This window comes from Gasterosteus aculeatus, chromosome 10 (assembly GCF_964276395.1).
Source record: "Gasterosteus aculeatus chromosome 10, fGasAcu3.hap1.1, whole genome shotgun sequence".
Lineage (NCBI taxonomy): Eukaryota > Metazoa > Chordata > Actinopteri > Perciformes > Gasterosteidae > Gasterosteus > Gasterosteus aculeatus.
Window position 1 is genome coordinate 6,001,297 of NC_135697.1, and position 18,156 is coordinate 6,019,452.

At 47.2% G+C, this 18,156-nt stretch overlaps 1 protein-coding gene and 1 long non-coding RNA gene across 4 annotated transcripts in view; one reads left to right on the plus strand and one right to left on the minus strand.

Annotated features, from left to right (window-relative positions):
• The window catches only part of angpt1 (angiopoietin 1), a 127,029-nt gene that overhangs the window by 81,943 nt on the left and 26,930 nt on the right, over nt 1-18,156 (minus strand). The window lies entirely within an intron of this gene.
• On the plus strand, nt 3,200-5,564 carry LOC144383543 (uncharacterized). The gene is made up of 2 exons (XR_013450982.1): nt 3,200-3,688; nt 4,214-5,564. It is a non-coding gene; the product is annotated as an uncharacterized LOC144383543 (long non-coding RNA).

Consider the following 18,156-nt stretch of genomic DNA (forward strand, 5'->3'; position numbering starts at 1 on the left):
TCGCGCGGTGCTGCAGAGTTCGGGACTTTGGTGCCTCTCAACGGATAAACATGTCCCGAGTCGTAAGAGAGACATCAATATTTACCGCAGAGGCGTCCAGAGAATTAGGGGTGGATGATGGGCTGACTTTAGACTGCTTAATCGCCATCCAATGACAATTCCCCAAGGAAAGGGGAATGAGCTCTACTGTTTGGCCACCATCTGAGATGCCTGTGCACCGTGTGTGGAGAATGCAGCCAATACTTGAGAGCTTGTGTTCCTTCACTAGTGGACTGTGCCCACGCTGACATGCAACGCTTTTCAATTTCCTCTTTTTCCTCATATGGAGACGAACATCGGGTTTGTGTGTTCTGGTGCGTGCACGGGTCAGTAGGGCGTGGATGGGAGCGTGCTTGCAGCACTGCTGTGTGGTGGTCGAGAGGTGCGTCTGCAGGTGTGTGTGCAGGTAGAGAGAACGGTGGCAGACATTTCCATTGTGTCTTTGTGTCATCATGTCAGCGAAGGATGGATCCATTACATTCAAGAGGGTAAAAAGACAGAAAGGTAGAATTAGAAGATTGTTATTTGCTGCACAGCTTTTCTATGTGACGCATACAGACAATAGACTAACTTCACTTTTAAGGGGGGAGGACTTGATTTGTGTCTTGGTTGTACAGGGTTAAAGATCATAACTTCAATTTGTCCAGTTTAAGATTTAACACAATACTTTGTTATTGACGTACGTGTGTTTGGGGCTAATATTAGCATAATAACACACAAACCAAGCCTTACAGCACACTGCTGTAGACCCACGGAGTGGCTACCATCAAATTAGCATACACTTTTGCAATATAAAACCTACTCACTTAGAGCTTTTAGTAATGTGTTATTTTAGTAAGAGTTGTTAATTCAACTCGTTTAACATCACAGGTAATCTTTCCACAATTTCTTTCCCCTCCGACTGGCGTGGTTTTCAGAGTATGAAAAGAAGCCCGGCATGACTACATCACACAGAACGACCCACGGCACACTGCCACCTGTCGTGAACAGCACTCATCATGAGGAAGGCCCGTTCTTAGTCTGTGAAATGATATATTCCATCGCTTTAATTATTGCCCACACATCTGCTGTCACTGCCTTCAAAACCCCCGTATAGGACACGAGCAGTGGGGCGACTATGGCAGAGAGACAGAGAGAGAGAGAGAGAGAGAGAGTGGGGGGGTTCAGATGTTCGTAGACAGCAATAGATTTACCGAGTGCTGCAGCGGAGGGCAGATGTGACGGCAGGTCTGCTGCCTCTGGGGGCAGCGCCCCCTACACGGCTCTCATAAGATCAACACCGCTCTCATATCTGCCCGGTAAATATCGGTCAACAGCAGTCGGTGTCACGGTGTGGTTTTATTTCCTGTCTTATTTTGTAGTTTCTGCTTCTTGTCTCCCTGGGTAACTTCACTTCCTGCCTGGTCCTGTCATCGTCTGTGATTGTCTGATCGTTTCCACCTGTGTCCAATCACCTGCACCTCCCTAGTGTATTTAAGCCGTGTGTCTCTTGTGTCACTTGTCGCGTCATTGTCTGTCAATCGTCCTGGATGTCCCGTTGTTTGTCCTGGATGTCGCTAGTTCCTGCCTGCCTTTTTGCCCCCTGGTACTTGTATGTGTTTTTGCCCGTTGGCCTTTTGCTTTGTTTCTGCCTTTTGACTATTAAAGTCTTTTTGTTTTCTAAAACTCTGCATTTGAGTCCTGCCTCCCACGCAACCCTGACAGTCGGTACATTTTGCATATCAAAACACTTGCATTTTATCAATGGCTCATCGCATTAGTTAACCGTTAAATGTGTTACGGGGCTAGTTAGCTAGCTAGCCAGGCTAAATAGCTGCTGTTGGTGACGTACATCGCGCAAGACTACTACTAAAACAAGCTACAACTTTTAGTTTTAGAATGGGGGTAAAAAAAGATTTTTTACATTGATAGATAAAAAGTTATTGATGGCTCCATTCAAAAGTAACATCAAATAAATGTTTGCGTCCAACCGTTGATTACCATACTCAGGGTGGGACTTGTCCGCTCTGTAGTCATATGTTGATAATACAGATAGTCTGGCCACGCGGCCACGCTGCTCATCTAAAGAGAAGAATCTGATTTTCCAAACGATGCATTCGATCTATAAAGGATACATAAATAGAATTACTTCACTTACAGCGTGTCAACACTTGGACATAAAGAGACCTCTTGTTTGTCTGTTATCTAGTTCACATGGGGATTATGAAGACTCTTGTGTGACACATGTGGAGAATGCATTGTCTGACATCATAGCACATGATGGCGTCACACTCATTGAGTCCAGCGAGTGGAGACAGGAATGTGAGCAAAAAGAGACATGGAGACAACTGTCTCCATACTTTTGCATTTCATGGGAAGACCGTCTCTATGTTGTTAGTAAAACCATTTCTTTTGATTTCCTTGATCTGGAATAAAAGTGCTCCCCACGTCTTTAGATATCTACTTTGGTCTCAACATGGAGCCTCATACTGAAATGACACGTTCCTCTTCTCCACTGATTTGCCGGCACTGCTGCTGGTTTTTGCACCCGTTTAGCTGACGGACGTTCATTTGCCTTTAGATTTAAAATAGGGGAGCAGCAGGTGCTCTGTATACTGCGGTGGTCGCAGACCTTTAACCCCACTGTCCATAGAAAGCACAAACATTTTCTTTATTGATTAATCTGCCGAACATTCTCTTGATCAACCAATTCTTCAACGATCCAGAGCTCAGGTTTTATCTATTTTAATGCAAAACAAGGACAAACCATCACTTTGCTTATCCAATTAATGAACCATCAAAAAAACATTTTTCATCCATTTTTTCTCACTAAGAAATTGGACTAACTTGTAAGTTGAATGAAATCTCAAACCCGTAGGCATTAACTGTGCTGTTGGACTTTAACGGTTACTCACACAAGATGCAGATCTCAGTTTTTAACCACTTGTAGACTTTAATTCTGGCTCCTATGTTGAAACATTAACCAAACTGCTCCCTAACGCTGCTGTCGGTCTGCACTGATTTGCTGCTGCACTACATGACAGTGATGATCTCTCGCTCGGGGGTCACATTTCTATTCATTAGAGACGCCTCTGGAGTTTGTACGCTGTCCAGGTCTGCGCGGAGCCAAAGCAAACTAAACTCGAGGGGCCAATCCGAGCCGGTGATGTCAGCTTGTGTCAGAATATTGACGTTGCAGACCAGTAAGGGGCCCCGCTAAAGCACAGCGCTATTATTTTCTTGTCAGCAAGTGTTTCTCTTTTTTTGCAGAGCATCAGAGGATTTGGATGCCCGCACCACAGGGACAGCAGGACGGAGGAAGCAGGATGATGTCATCGCATGGCAGTGCTGGAGTTTTCCTGCTCGCTCAAAGGACTTTTTTTTCCTCCGGTTGTGGTAACTGCCTTCGCCCCCGTTTAGCCGAAGCTCGGTACTTAAATGATGACCTGAAGAAATTCCACGGCGGACAGAAGGAACAACAATCACAACGGAATCTCAATTAAAAGCACAGAAAAGGCGCGTTTCATAAGTAGGATAAACGTTTGGTTCCAGACTTGGTTGTCCCCCGAGCCAACGCTTCCCCTCTAATCCCATTATGCGTGGAGCTGGAACAGGAAGACATACCAGGAGCACTTTCCTGCTGGCATCTTGATTTCACTGCCACTCTTGCGTAAGTCCTTTTTGTGCAAGTGTGCGAGTGTGTGAGGACATGGTAATGCAATCTGCGAAAACTGTGATGACGCATAAGTGACATCGTGGAATTCTGCTAGCAATTATTTGATCTGTATCGGAGCTACTTTTAAACGGACCAAAATAGCTTTGGTGAGGTCTCCGACAGCAGTTTTAGGGGACGGCAGCGCCCACTTTATGTTTTACAGTTGTCTTCAACACCAGCTTACTTTGATCTCTCCATGTGTGGCTAGCATTTATTAGCACAAGACGGGTTTCCATTTCGTCTTGAAGTTTAGCTTCACACTGTAAAAGTTTCTGTAAATGTGTGGCTGCATTGCGCTCTTCGGGTTTGTTTTTCTCGTCTGTCGCTCTCAGCCTCGACTCGGAGTGAGCTTGTTATCTCACAAATTCTAATTAATGAGGGATATTAATATGATACTGCTCCCCGCGGTACAACAGGAGGGATTATGCTTTCAGGTGTAATTTGATGAGGCCAGTTCCGACTGCCGATTTAATCCCGCAGACGATCCTTGAGGAAGTGGAGCAGAGCTGCTCCACACTCAACTCACTGATCTGCTCCACCCGGCAGAGGCCACTGTGGCCCAGCGACCCCACCAGACCTCCAACATGAGAAATCTTTCTCTGTCTCGGACCTCAGCTTGATGCCAATTGGCCAACTCACCGGGCAAACCACTCAAAAGAATATAAATGCCTCATTTGGTGACAAGGTGACTTTGCAGCATGCGTACAATTTTGGTGAAGCTTATAATGTTTTAGGTTCATGTTCATATCCATGGCTTCCGATTGCTGTACAGTCAAGCAAATATGCCCTGTGGATATATTTGGGATTTTGAGTAATCACTAGCCTCAATAAATCTAATTTAGCACTAAGCGGCAGTTGTTGGTCTGAATCCCAATTTTAAAGAGAAAAGGTCTCAAAACTAAATCCTAACACAGTATTTCAAGCGCGGCGCTGCTTCTCTTGACTTACTGCTTCCATTTGTTGCCGTTGTTTCTTGCATATGGACTTGTGTCTGAGCTCGGGCCTGCGGGGTTTGTTTGACAAAGTCGCGCCTGAGGTCGTGGCAGAAGGCGGCGCCTGCTTGCGTTCACCATGGCAACCGCTCCCTCCCGGGTGTCTGTCCTCGCGGTGCGTTTCATCTCCACCGCGTGACGACACTCGCTCTGCCTGCGAACAGTGACTTGCAGGTACAGAGAGCGACTGCAGGCACAAGACGGATGTATTGACCGGCAGAGGCACCAAGGCGGCGTGCATGCGTCCCCCCCTTGGAACACAACTAATGTCCCATGTGGAAGCAGGTGTGAGTGAGGGGAGGCAGATGGGAAAGCGAAAGAGGACGGGCAAAGCTTAATGGCTCAGAAAAAGGTGGCTGAGGAATCAAGCTCCCCCTCCCAGCCTCGCTCCTCCACCCGATTGTTTTCCGATCCCCATTTTTGTTTCCATGGTGAAAAACGACGAGCCGGGTCGCCTCAGTGAGTCCCCCGCCGCCGCTCCGCTCAACCAGTGAACGCCCAAGAACATCACAGCGCTTTGTCTTTGAAATCTCTCATCCAAATGGAGTTTTGAACCCCGGTTTGTTCATTTAGCGAGACTGAGTGAAAGCGTTAAAAAAGGAATTTTATGGCACGCAGGCTTCTGACAGTATGGTCTGACATTCAGTGTACAGCACATGTCGAAAATGTATAGTAACACACAGAAACGATAGTTTCATCAGCGGATGCTTTTCATCTTGCAGAGATGTTTTAATAGTGTCTAATATAAAAAAGACAAGGTTGTAAACAACTAGTTTCAAGTCAGTTGCACGAGGTAACAATGATGAAATTGGTGTGAAATGTAAATCCTGTTTTCTGTCCGCTGCTTTTTCCCTTTGCAAGATGTCACGACCAGGACTCCAATATCACAAGGTGATAACTTGATTAATACGACACACAAGAAAAACAAAGAAAAGCCTCAAAAGTTTCACCGGCACGAGAGATAAAGAAGCAAAGTAAAAAAAAAAAAAATCATCAATTGCAGCACACATTCTTCAAGTGTCAGGGGTTAAAAGGAGCCCTCTGGGCTGAGTGCACATGCTTCCAATTAGCTCTCAAATAGGCAAGAGGAAACCGTTGATTTAGGAATATTACTGAAGAATGACTTTAATTAGCCGAGAGACTGAGGGGCCCTGAATGCGGGCTGGCACCAAACAGGGTCAGACGGCATTAATCAGCGGCACCGAGTGGGGGGGCTGAGCCCGCCGGAAACGGGGCGACGTTGGTTTATTGCCACTACCTCACCCCTCCCTCCCCCCCGGCAAATCTGCTCCACCAAGGAATCAGGGTCGTAGCGAGGGAGACTCTGTCACTTCCAACGGGGAAACGGAGGGATTGTGACCCCCGTGACCTTCAAGCCAGCTCATCCTAAGCCCAACTGCCTGTCAATATATTGATCCCCACAAAACCCCCCCTCTTCAGATAGCGGTTACCGTGTTCCAGCACGGGGTGCTGTCCTGTACATGTGATGACAGGAACAACCGGGCTTAGTCAGAGGATTACTTTTATTAGTTTGAAGTGTACAACTGAAGCACGTTGAGGGTATTTTGAGATGAAGCCGAGGTGATGCAGTGTAGCGTAAGTTGAGGCTCGTGATGTTCCTCCTCATCGGTGCTTTTAGCTACAATTACTTTAGATGGACGAGCATTTGTTGTGTTTTTAAAAAGGAAACGCCGCTGTGTTCTAAACGTACGTACGCCTGGCTCAATGACACCGGCGTCTCCCTGCTCTCTATCATTACAGAAATGTTTGGCACATCTCTCTAAGCATTGATGTGTGAGCGGCATATTTAAGTTGATAACTTCCAACAGCCACAGTCCTCAGAACGTAATGCGGCAGTTCTCTCAAACAACGTATGTGATGGAAAATCAGTTGGCGATTGTACTGCAGAGTAGTAAATGTACACGCTGTCCTCCTGCATATTACCCGCACCACACAGATGTGTGAAGGACCAGCTCATCCATGTCCTCAGATTGGGAGACACCAATCTTGAAACACCAAAGTAGCCCAAGTCTCTCGTCATAGCAACAAGGCGCCAAATGACCTCAAGTGTGGAACGAACCACCACATGTGATGGGGATGGCTGAACGTAATCGGTGCCAACAATGGCCCCTTAAGTCATGACAGTTATATTTTAAAGGCAGGACCTGTTCTTTCCCAGCTTGGTTCTACTTACCGATTTTTCAAACACTGCCCCCTCACTTAGACCCCCCCTCCCTCACTGGAAAATCAAATCACCCACATAGGAAGCACTATCGCTCTCTTCCTGCTGCAGGTGTAATGCTAATCATCGTTTCTATCATTTGTTTGCTTTTTCCCCCCCCAATATGCGCCGTGGCGAGCTCTCCTCCCGAGGGACACTTCCCTTTCAAACGAGCCACCTGAAACTTTCCAGGCATTTGTATTCAGGCGCCCGGCTTAATCAGGTAGAGAACTACCCGAGACGACGGACTAAATACGTAGCAATTACCCAGCCGGGGGAAGAGGCGGCGAATTAAAAGCATTACGGGACTCCAGCACATTGTGTTAATTGATTGATGCACACAACTAGCTGGTGATTACCACGCTGTGCACTCAGAGGAATCATCTCACATGACAACAAAATGCTGTCAGACACACATCATCAAGCTCCGCAGGGCAGCAGGCATTTAGGGGAGGGTGTTAATGAATGTTTTAATGTTATCATCATGAGTGGGTGTGTGTGGGTGTCATGCAGGTGCGTCTTTGTAAATATGCGGATCCATTATTTATAAAAAAAATAACATGGAGGTTGCTGTCAGAGCTTTTCATCTCTTCGCTTCACACTGTGAGAACCGCCAGTTCTTTGCATTCCTCACTAGCTTGCGTCTCAGAGAACTGATGTGTGCAAAGAGTAGAATGATAAAGACGTAGCAGGCGCAGCCTTTATCCGTTTGCTGGGCAGCTACATCACTGCCGCCAGCCCGTCGTTAAAGTTTGATGCGTATAAATGGCATTAATGGAAATTCACAGTTAAAAGAGCTTAATTGATTCATTCAGTAACTTTACAAACTAGCCCTGCAAATATTTCAAAATAAAATACTGACAAATAAAAAAGTTTTCTTCTCCCAGAAAGACTTCAATGTCGAGTTAATTTCAATTTCTTTATGTTTGCGATTTTCTACAGGTGGATGTTGGAATTGGAGTTCTGTTGACTGTATAAGGCCACATTTCTATCAAAAGAAAACAGACCACAAGCCGACATGGAGCTTTCTCATTCTGCTTTGACGTCTTTGCGTAATTCTTTTCTCGACATGTGGTATCTCAAACCAACTATTCCTTCGGTCGGGATAAAGTTCTAAATCAAAGCGTGCAACTGGAACCAACATAACAAATACACCGTGCTGTTTGTGCAAATGGTTTCCGAGAGACGACGACGGAAACACAAGAAACCCGCTCGCGTGTACAACCCGAAGCTCAAAGCCCACCAGGACCCAGTTGGATCAAGTGACATACAGTATGAGGAGCCACATCCCCTCCATCCATGTGCACTTTGTCCTACATATTTGTATATTTATCATAAGAAGCGGCTCTACCGCGCTCAACTGCTTCCAGATGTGGAATGCCGGAGATAATCTCTGGTTTTGGAGCTCTTAGAGAGCAGGGTGTCTCCACCACAGATCCGGCTCCCCGATTCGGTGATACCCTACATGTGCAAAGGCTGAGAGGTAAGGAATGCACACGCACTCACAAGTAGGTGCACTCGGGCCTCAAGGCCCCGACCCAGAAGAAGAAGTCAAAACCATCTCAAGCCAACTCAATTACGGTTTTATCAAAAGAAGAATGTCACGTCATAAAACTAATAAGGTCCTTACTCTTTCCAAATCCAATTTCCCAGTGGTTTTGGATGTTGCCCCACAAACTCACACACACTGATAAACTCTAAATACAGCATTTGTTCCCTGCAGGACGATTGACGAAAGCCCTCCATTCCAAAAACACTGTCAAGATGGTAAATAACCACCCCCTGTTTTCCCACCCCGCCGTTTTGCTCTTTGATTACTATTTATTCATTCCAGTTTACGGCTTTTGAAATGGTATTGCTCTGACGGTTACCAGATGCTCAGGGAGCGACGGAACAGACGGGGAACTCAGGGACCCTAGAAAGTGGATGCCACTTGAAAAAAGCAGTACAATGCCTCTTTAATGTGCATCAGTAACTTCACAGCCTCGTCTCTGTGAGCGCCGTCCAATAAAGCAAACATCTACAACGCTGAGGGAAGGACTTCGTTGATGTGCGTTTTATTTGGAGGGGAAATATTGAGTGTAGCGTTTCATTGCAGCTCCGGGACCTCGAGCCGGCAGGTCTCTCCTGGCCGACGTAAACAAGTGTTGCCAAGGACGTCACAGCCACCCAAAAAAAACGTACATGGCAACAGAACAGGGCGGCGCGCGTCCAATCAGGGTATAATGTTTCCAGACTGGGGGAGAAAAGTGTCCATGCACAATTATCGTAGTTTGGAGGAGAACGGCAATTAGGCAGCAAGCTGAACAGGCAATACAGGAAAAAAGAAGAATGGCAAACATAAGTGGTAGAGAATTAATGCAAATACTGAACGTGTGGGTATTTTTCTAAAAAATACATTTAAAAAAAAAAGGCCAGCTTTGTACAAGAGGCGCTTGTTGTTTTCCCTGGCGGCCATCGCAACGTCTGGCGGCAGCTGGACTGTACGAGCGAGATCCACATCTAGAGAGGGAAATACCAGCCGTCCAGACCGAGCCAGACTGCAAACGTCCTAAAGTAGCCCCTAGTTTAAAAGAAAAAAGAAAAGAAAAAACAGGATACCAGAGTCAGGCCTGAAAAATCCATACGCGCCTCCCCGGGCCTCTCTGCCGTGCGCGGTTGACGCATGTTATCCACCGGAGGGGGCGACGTGTCAATAAGACACCAGATAGCAAATCAGAGCGCACAACAAGCACACATTTCTCAAAACGCTCTGCCCTGTGAGGGGAAATGGAAGTGTTTATGGGGAGGGGGAGAGAGGGAGAGAGGGGGAGAGAGCCTGGGGTGGGAGAAGCATGTCGGATCGTGAACCTCGTGGCTCATCGTCGTCTGTCCAGAAAGCCCAGCGAGGCTCGGGCTCCTTTTGCTTCGGAAAGAGAAAAAAAAAAAAGCGTCATCATGCCCCATATTGACGAACGGCGTTGGTTAGCACCGCTGCGCCTGTGAAGCCCTCTGCTGTGCCGCGGTTCTCATTCATAGTCACTGGTTCTGGCCTCGGAACAAGCGGGCTCGTTGTGAGGCTCTGTTTGCTTTCACGAGTTGTTTTCTCACATAGCAGTGTTTTGCGGCCTCGCCTGGCGGATCACACCTGTGTGTGTGTGTGTTTGGGAATACTCGGCATGGAGTACTCCAAGCTTGTATATTCATCTACAGTTCGTGCACAGTCGTAATTGCTCCATGAGCAGCGTGTTGTTTGCAGCTCAAAGCGTAACTGAGGCACCAAGGCATGCCCGGCTTCCTGTTTTCCTCATCAACAAACATTTAGGGGGAATCAGCGGGGCTTTACGAGGCGTTATTAGAAAAAAAATGGAAGGAAAAACACAGTCTACCTCAAGTGCCCTCAAATGAGGACCAGGAGGAAGTGCTCAGGGAGGAAAATGTGCTGCCAAAGCGAACGTACAGATATATATTTTCAAAAAGGAGCTCCAGGGAAAAGACAAGACAGGCTGACACATTGTGCACCTGCAGCAATATGATTTGACATTTGGAGCTGCACAGGTTTTTTCGTTGTGCTTGTCCCTCTTGAAGCAGTTTCAGTAACTACATCTTAATAAGCACAATAAAGGGTGTTATACTCAAGTTAAACACTGGTCATATCTCTTAAAGCAAATGGTATCACACGTTTGCTAGAATCAATTTGCTGCTTTCTGCCAACTTCTGTCTGTACTCTGCTGATGGAAAACCGACAATATACTGTAAAGCGCCGGCCTTCCCCTTCACTAGGATGCAACTTATTAGTTTCAGCAACGAAGAAGTGTAGTGAGTATTGGGAAATGGTGTGTTTTCCACTGAAGGGTGTTTACACACAATGACCCGAGGGACGGGATGTTCCCAAGGCGATCGCAATGGAAGCCGATCTGCATTGGGAAAAAATGAAAAAGAAACACGCCCCATGTCAAAACAATGGCCGCTAACAAAGCCGAATCAAAGGCCGAAGTTGAAGAAAATGAAGCCGTGTCTTTCATGATTCCAGCATCTGAATGGTTTTAATAGCGTCCAATCAAACAGGTTCCAAAAGGATGCGTCCCTCTCAAAAACAAGAAACAAGACGACAAGGAAAGAGGTGAAAACACAGAGACTGAAGCAACATACAGTACAGCTCCTCACCGTGACCTCCACCTCCTCCGAACCAACAGAGAACGACCGGTTTCAACCGGACGGGGAGGAATTTCAGCACCGCGGCCAAGAATCAGGGAGATCACATCGGCGGGGTGTTTTTGCGCGAACACTGATACCGGCCTCACGCTGACTGCAGCGGGGAGCGAAGGAAACTTTGATTGCGTTGGGAAAGACTGCGGCTCAAAGCCTGAGCCCCCTTGGCGCCGTTGTTCCTGTTGCGAAAAAAAAGAGTTTGCCTATTTTGAACTCGGTCGTTTTGTCGAGATTGGCTGCGCTTCCTCGCCGTGACGAGGGGGCATAAAGACGTTCCAAACCAATCGGTGACAGAGCGAACGCGCAGTAATGTTTTACAGCTAAGAGCACGGCGCCCGATGGGTACACATACTACTTCCTCCATCAGGAGCGTGTCACACAGCTCTTGTTCCCACATCAAAAAGTGACACATTTACCCGTTACGTGCTCCCACTCTTACACTCGCGTCTGTCACCTCTCTCCCTGGAGCCTGTCGCTCCTCCTCTGCACACACGTCTGTGTACAAACAGGGCCGTGCCGTACTGCCCTCCCCTTCCCAGCAGAGTGATGCAGCTTTGCTTTTATGAGATACCAGAGTGGGGCTCGCGGCAGGATGACTGACTGACTTGTAGCGGGGGACAGAGGAACCATTTTGTGCGTGGCCGCCTCACTGAATCCCTTTTTAAAATATTCATTCATACACTCCTGGAGCCTTTTACTCCACATCAAACACTGGGCCCATAGGAGAAGCACTGAGCTGATGCATCCAGAGAGGAAAACAAAAATACAGGGTAAACAGGACCACGGGTGGAGACCAAAATTAATCTAAATATTTATGTGCCAAATATATTCATTGAGCTTTTAGGGAAATGATTTTGAACCCAAACTGTGTCAACAGGATTTGTGTTTGGGAAAATATGCATAAGCTGGTAAAACTGCTTACTCACTTTGCAGAGCAGCTGTGCGTGTCGGAGAAAATTGCCCAGAACAATGAAGTGTTTTTTCTTCACTTTTAGATAAAAAGGAACAAATACATTTGTGCATTAGTGTTAAGATGATCATATGTCATTTATCTCGCTACAAAGAAACTGTCCTTACAGAAGCTTCTGACATATGGAAGTCCTCGCACGTGAAAGCACAGAGCCTGCCCGCAGTATCGCATCACGGGAAGAAACAACGACAACGGCACTGAACGACGGTGGACAACCTCGACAGATCTATCAGCAGAAAAGCGAACCAGACACACAGAACAGAAAGGAGGAAATTGAGAGGAAATCAGGAGTGATTGAGACTATTAAAAAGTCCCAAGATGAAAGGAGAGTAGTGCATGAGTATGTGGGGGGTGGGGGCAGTTAACCTGACTTAGTTTGTGGCAATTAAATGTATGTGTGCGACGGCCTGTATACCTAAATTGGCTGTGCATGCGACCAAGACTCGGTCAGAAGTTAATGTTATACTTAGTTGTTGTTCTAGGTGAGAAGAATAAATAGTGGGATGCCGCCTCTGTAAAATCTTTGCTTGCTTGTTTGTTTTTTTCCACAGTTCTGTGTTCATGAAAAGCACCTTGGCCTATTTTTTATCCGCGGCGTCAACACAGTTTGTCACGGCAGGGGCACCAAACATGCAGGCTGCCAAAACACCCCATTCTGCACGGGGTGTTAGATGCCCCCCCCACCCCTTCCCACCTCCCTCCCCCTGCAGACACCATAAATCACCAGGTCTCTTCCAGGTTGACCTGCTGATGAACCACACTTTTAAGTCATTTGAATAGCTAAAGTAGGGGGCCACACACACACACATGCACTTTCGTGAGGGCATGGGATTAATATTTAATACCTGACTACTGTACTTTTGCAGCTACTTAATAATAAGCTACTGGAAAAGGTCTGCCAACAGCAACGGGATGATGAAAATAAAGTGCTTAAAGGCATGTTCTTTATCTTTCAACTCAAATAGTCTTCTCCAATACTCTGTTATAAATGCTACTTTCCTTTCTTCACCTGTTTTGCGTGCGACTGAGTGTATTTTGTTCTGCCGGGCAGGAGAGATCAACTGGGTCAGCGTCAGCGGCGGAGGAAGGAAGGGCGAGAATCAACGGCGGGTGAAAGTCAGAAAAATAGACACAGGAAGAGACACACATGGAGAAACAAACACACCCGGAGGGGAATGAGAGGGAGCCGAGAACCGGAGGAGTGAACGAGCAGACTCCAGTGTCCCTGGGCGAGGCCTGCAGGAAATGATGTTCGGTTTCGGAGAGATGAGGATGAGAAAAGCAGCTGTGGGGGGGGGGGGGGGGGGGTGTCTGCCGCCTCCTCTGGGGGCCAACGGCGCCGATGCCACCAACACCACGCGGTTGATGAGCAAAAAACGCCGTCGGTGAACGGCCACTGAGGAAACGCTGATTAGACTGCGGCTCCGGCTCTCTGCGTGTCACTAGTAACGTCTGAAAGATTAAAACATGCAGAGTTACAAAGAACTGAGATAACAGTGGAAAAATACAAATACGCACGCATTGATGGCCAGGATAATTGTAGTAATAGACTCACTTAATCCCAGTTTAAGAGTTTTCATTTATCGTGTAACGAAGTAAACAAACACACAGTAAAACGGAGTAAAAACAGGTCTGAGTCGTGCCTGAGATCAAAATGTCCAAAGGACGATTAAGTACACCGTTTATAGCACGAAGCAGCAACAAAACCACAAAAAGTCCAGACGAAGAGTGGGAAGAACGGAGGGGACGGCCGGGGTCCTTTTCGGCTGAATATGATCCCACGCAGATGGTGCTGGGACAGAGACGGGGGTGGGGGGGTGGGGGATCAATGATTCATCCACCTCGGCCACAACGGAGGAGACGGCCCTGGAGGAGAGAGGTGCCTCTCACAGAACGCCGGCCATTCAGCAGGCTCACTGGACCTCGTGCACATCGCGTCCTTAAGTGATGGACCAGCGGAAAAGAGGGAGCTATTTAAAGGCCGCACAGACCGCGGTGAAAGTGGGCGAGTGGGTGTGTATGTGTGTGTGTGTGTCTGAAAAAGAAAATGGAGAGCACAGATGAAGTGAACTACCTTTTTCTGAATTCCCCATTTGCTTCAAATGAGAACGTCAGTTGAAAGCCTGAAAGTGAGACTTCATGTGTATCGGAGCACCATAAACCCCGAGGGTTTGAGAATCTGAATCAGAGGGTTCCACCGCTCCATTGTACTCTACAGCTAGCAACTAAAGAAGATGTTTCCAAGAGAAAATATCAGTCAAAACGAAAAAACATTAGTCTATTTTCACCCCCAAAAAGTAAAAATCCCAAACCGAAAGCAGTAGAGACGGCGGGAAAAGAGTGAGATGATGAAGCCACTGTGGGTCTTTGTTGTTGCTGCTGTATCGTTCATCTGACCAGCGGAGGAGGCAATTACTACTCGAGGAGACGGACTGAGGCAGATTACGATGTGTCCGGTCCAGGTGGGGACGACAGTACGCTGAACCGGGAGAGCGCGCTGCCATGGGGATATGAGCTGCTGTTATCATGCATGTGTCTGCGTGAGGAGAGAGGGGAGGGGGGCGGCTTTCATGAAGAAGATTAACATCAAAACAAAGACATTCAAAATGAATCCGGAGGGATCAGACTCCAGCTGACGCTCTGCAGTTTGATGGACAGTAAGAACACTTCTCCTGAGATTACCCACCTGCCACGGGAAGGCCGCCGTGGACGTTATGCAACACTGATAACATTCCTGTTGGGAACTCGCCCCCAAAACTAATCCCCATTATTCAGCTCTCTGTATTGCGTACTTCTTCTTTCTCTCTCTTTTCTAATAAAAAGCTGCTCCCACCATTATTCTCGCTGTGTCAGCCTGCCTACCCTCCCAACGCTTAAAGAGACGGATGCAAAGCCAAATCACGTAGAAATAGAAGAGCGGTTTTGTTTTGGTTTTCCCTCGTTTTCTTGTGGCCAATGAACTGAACTCACAGCACGGTACACCTCCACCCAAAATGGGATGCAGGAAGCCTCTTTGTTTCCTAAAGAACGAGGTGGCAGAGTTTAATTAAGATGTTGACAGTAAGCACGTTAGAGCACGTGGATGAAATATCAGTGATCGTGAGAGGGGATTACAGATACAAAACCACAATTCAGAAACAGAAATGCTCTTTACTACTTTACTAGTGTTCAGGGAGGGTGAAGACGTCAGTCCAACAGGTCAACAAATCCAAAAAAAAAAAGGGGGCAGGCAAAAATCGGTAGATCAGGAGCAATATCGCAGGAGAGCTTCGCAGAGACAATCTGGCAGAGGACAAGTGAGGGGAACCTACTGTAGGTAGTGAGGGACTAATGAGGGAATGGCCTGTAGGTGAGCATGAGGACCAGGTGAAGGGAATGAGATGCTCTGGTGTGGATAACTGGAGAGTTAATTAAACCGGCAGGCAGTGTGAAAACAACTAATAAGGAGAATTCATGACAATTAACAGTGTCTCCTTTGACAAATCAAGGCTCCCTGTTTCACAGCAGGCAGGTTCCACTTGCGCTTGAAGTAAAATCAATGAATATGTGTTATTGTAGATTTATTTGTACATGGATCCAATAATGATAATGATCTATTTATACACTCATCGCAGATGCTGGAATGCTATTTAAACGCTGAGAATACTGCCGACCAACTAGAAGCCGTGGTTTACTCAGCCGCTCCATTGCCACGATAGAACCCATAATAACTTCATTTAATTAACAAATTAACTCAGATCTTGAATCGGTTGCTTTCACTCCCCGTATTCTGGAAGCCACAGAGCTCACTGGTTTTCATACAGTACCCCCTCTCATCGGAGTTGTGTCAGTGAGCCGGCAGGAAATTGGAAGTGACAGAAAGGTGCATTTGAGTGTGTGTTGGTCATTTTATCAATGTCACACATTGAGTGAATGAAAAGGGAGGCTTACATCGGCCCCTTGGGATCCCTCTTAGGTGGTGTCAATTGGAGAAGGCGGCTTAGAGCAGATCTATACAGCAATATGGGACGTGTGTGTGCGCGTGTATGATACAGAGTTAGGTTTAATTATAAAGCCTCTGAGCTCCCATGGGGGTCTGAGAGATCTGACAAAGGAAACCAATGGGTACCCAGGGGAGCCTTATTTCAAGCACACGCGCACACACACACACTCACACACACACACAGAAAGTGACAGTTCCGACTCAGACTAGTTGCTGCACACACACGCGCACCTCTGCCTGCTGGAGGCAGTTGTGTTGTGTCGGGAGCTCTGCTTTTTATTAGGAAGGGAAGACTCTCAGTGACCTCATTTTGTTGGCCAATCCTTTATCATAGCACTTGGGCCGCCCGACATAAGGACACGGTTACAAAGTCTGGAACCAACCTGAATACAGTTTTAGGGTAAAACATTCACCTGCTACCAGCATTCATTTTTCATACACGGCGACAATGGACCGCGTGACTGGTTATTTGCAGTCGGGGTTCGCAGCATCTCTCAGCCAGATAAGCATTCGGCTCTCCAGCCACAGACGCTCGGCCTACAGTACAATAACGGCCACAACTGAACTGCAGACACATTGATCAACTAACTGGGGGAACGTGCTTTGAACAGATTGTCCCCAGAAGTTGGTGGAGACCAAAAACAGAGCTAAAATTGGGAGGGTGAATACGGGAACAAGCTCGAACCTTTGAGGCCCTCAAGTTCCTCAAATGACAGCGGCGCCACACTCAGACTCAACTCTCGCCCTCTGAAGACCACCTCTGGTATTGAAAACACAAAAGCCGGGTTGTGCGAATCGACGATACCGATCGCAATGTAAGCCGGCCCATTTCCGCCGCAGTAAGCCCACATCCCAGCGCGGGTGGGTGCAGATTAGAGCAGGGAGGTAATTCATGGACTGAGCGTCTCCTCGTCTGTTTGTGCGACGCTCACATGCGCGTACGCTATAATCAAAAGGAGGCATGTTAATCTCAAAAGCCTCCCACCGCGGCGCGCTGAGGAGAAATGGAACACTGAACGGCAGCGAGTCAATGAGTCACAGGTTTGGGGGGTTGAGGGGCTTCGACGTGAGGTTCTGTGCCGCGTCAGAGCGGATTATGGAGCGTGCGTCGCATGTTGGCGGTCAGAAACAAATAATCACGTGTGGACCCCTCTGCCCCCCCCCCCCACCCTCCATGTGATTTACCTCACTCACCATAAAACTGCAAGGTTCAACTGGTGACACTCAATCCTTCAAACCTCTGCGGAGCAGCGGCAATTTGCGAGCGTCATCCGCGCCTATCGTTTCGTGCGCGATATGCAGATCGCCGCCTTTCCTTGGTGGGTGCCCTTTTCCTTTCTCGGCAAAGCAGCGGCCCGGGCTGCGACGGTTTCGGGCAGACAGCTCACAGACAAAACAATCCAGTGTTATTAATGAGGCACACTTTCCAGCTCACTTAGAGAGGTAAATGGACCCGCTGAATGCCGAGCCATGTGGGCTGCTTCAGAGGATTCCGTGATTCTCTTTGACATCTGGACAGGCCCCGAATAACCACCCACAGATTGTGCCCGACTCCGCCTGGTCAGGGAATACGCCCGAGCTGCGGAACTATGGAATTGATTTTAAAGTGTAAGGCAAGCACTTTGTAGCATCCTATTTAGACTTGGGTTGTTCATTTGGTATCCGTGAAGCACCTACTGCATTCCCACGGAGGACGATACGTTTATATTCTCTTGATGTTAAGATACCAGTCTTTATCCAATATATTGAATATTGACATATTGGGAAATCTGCAGTAATAATTAGTGTAAATATCTACTGCACCGGTGTTGCTTTTACACTTTGTGTTCAAATATAACACAGTGAGTTTTAGAGGTGGCTAGCTGTATGAGAAATATTGATCTCATCCCTCATCCATCTTTTTTTTATTTTGCTGCTTCCCATGTATGCAGCGTGAATTAATTCACATGCAACTAAAAAAAGTAACAGCTAATGATCATTCTCGCTTGTCATTTAACGTATTCAATATCAGAAAATAGCAAAGATTTATAGCAGGTGACATCTTAGAAGCAAAAACAAAAGCCTTTG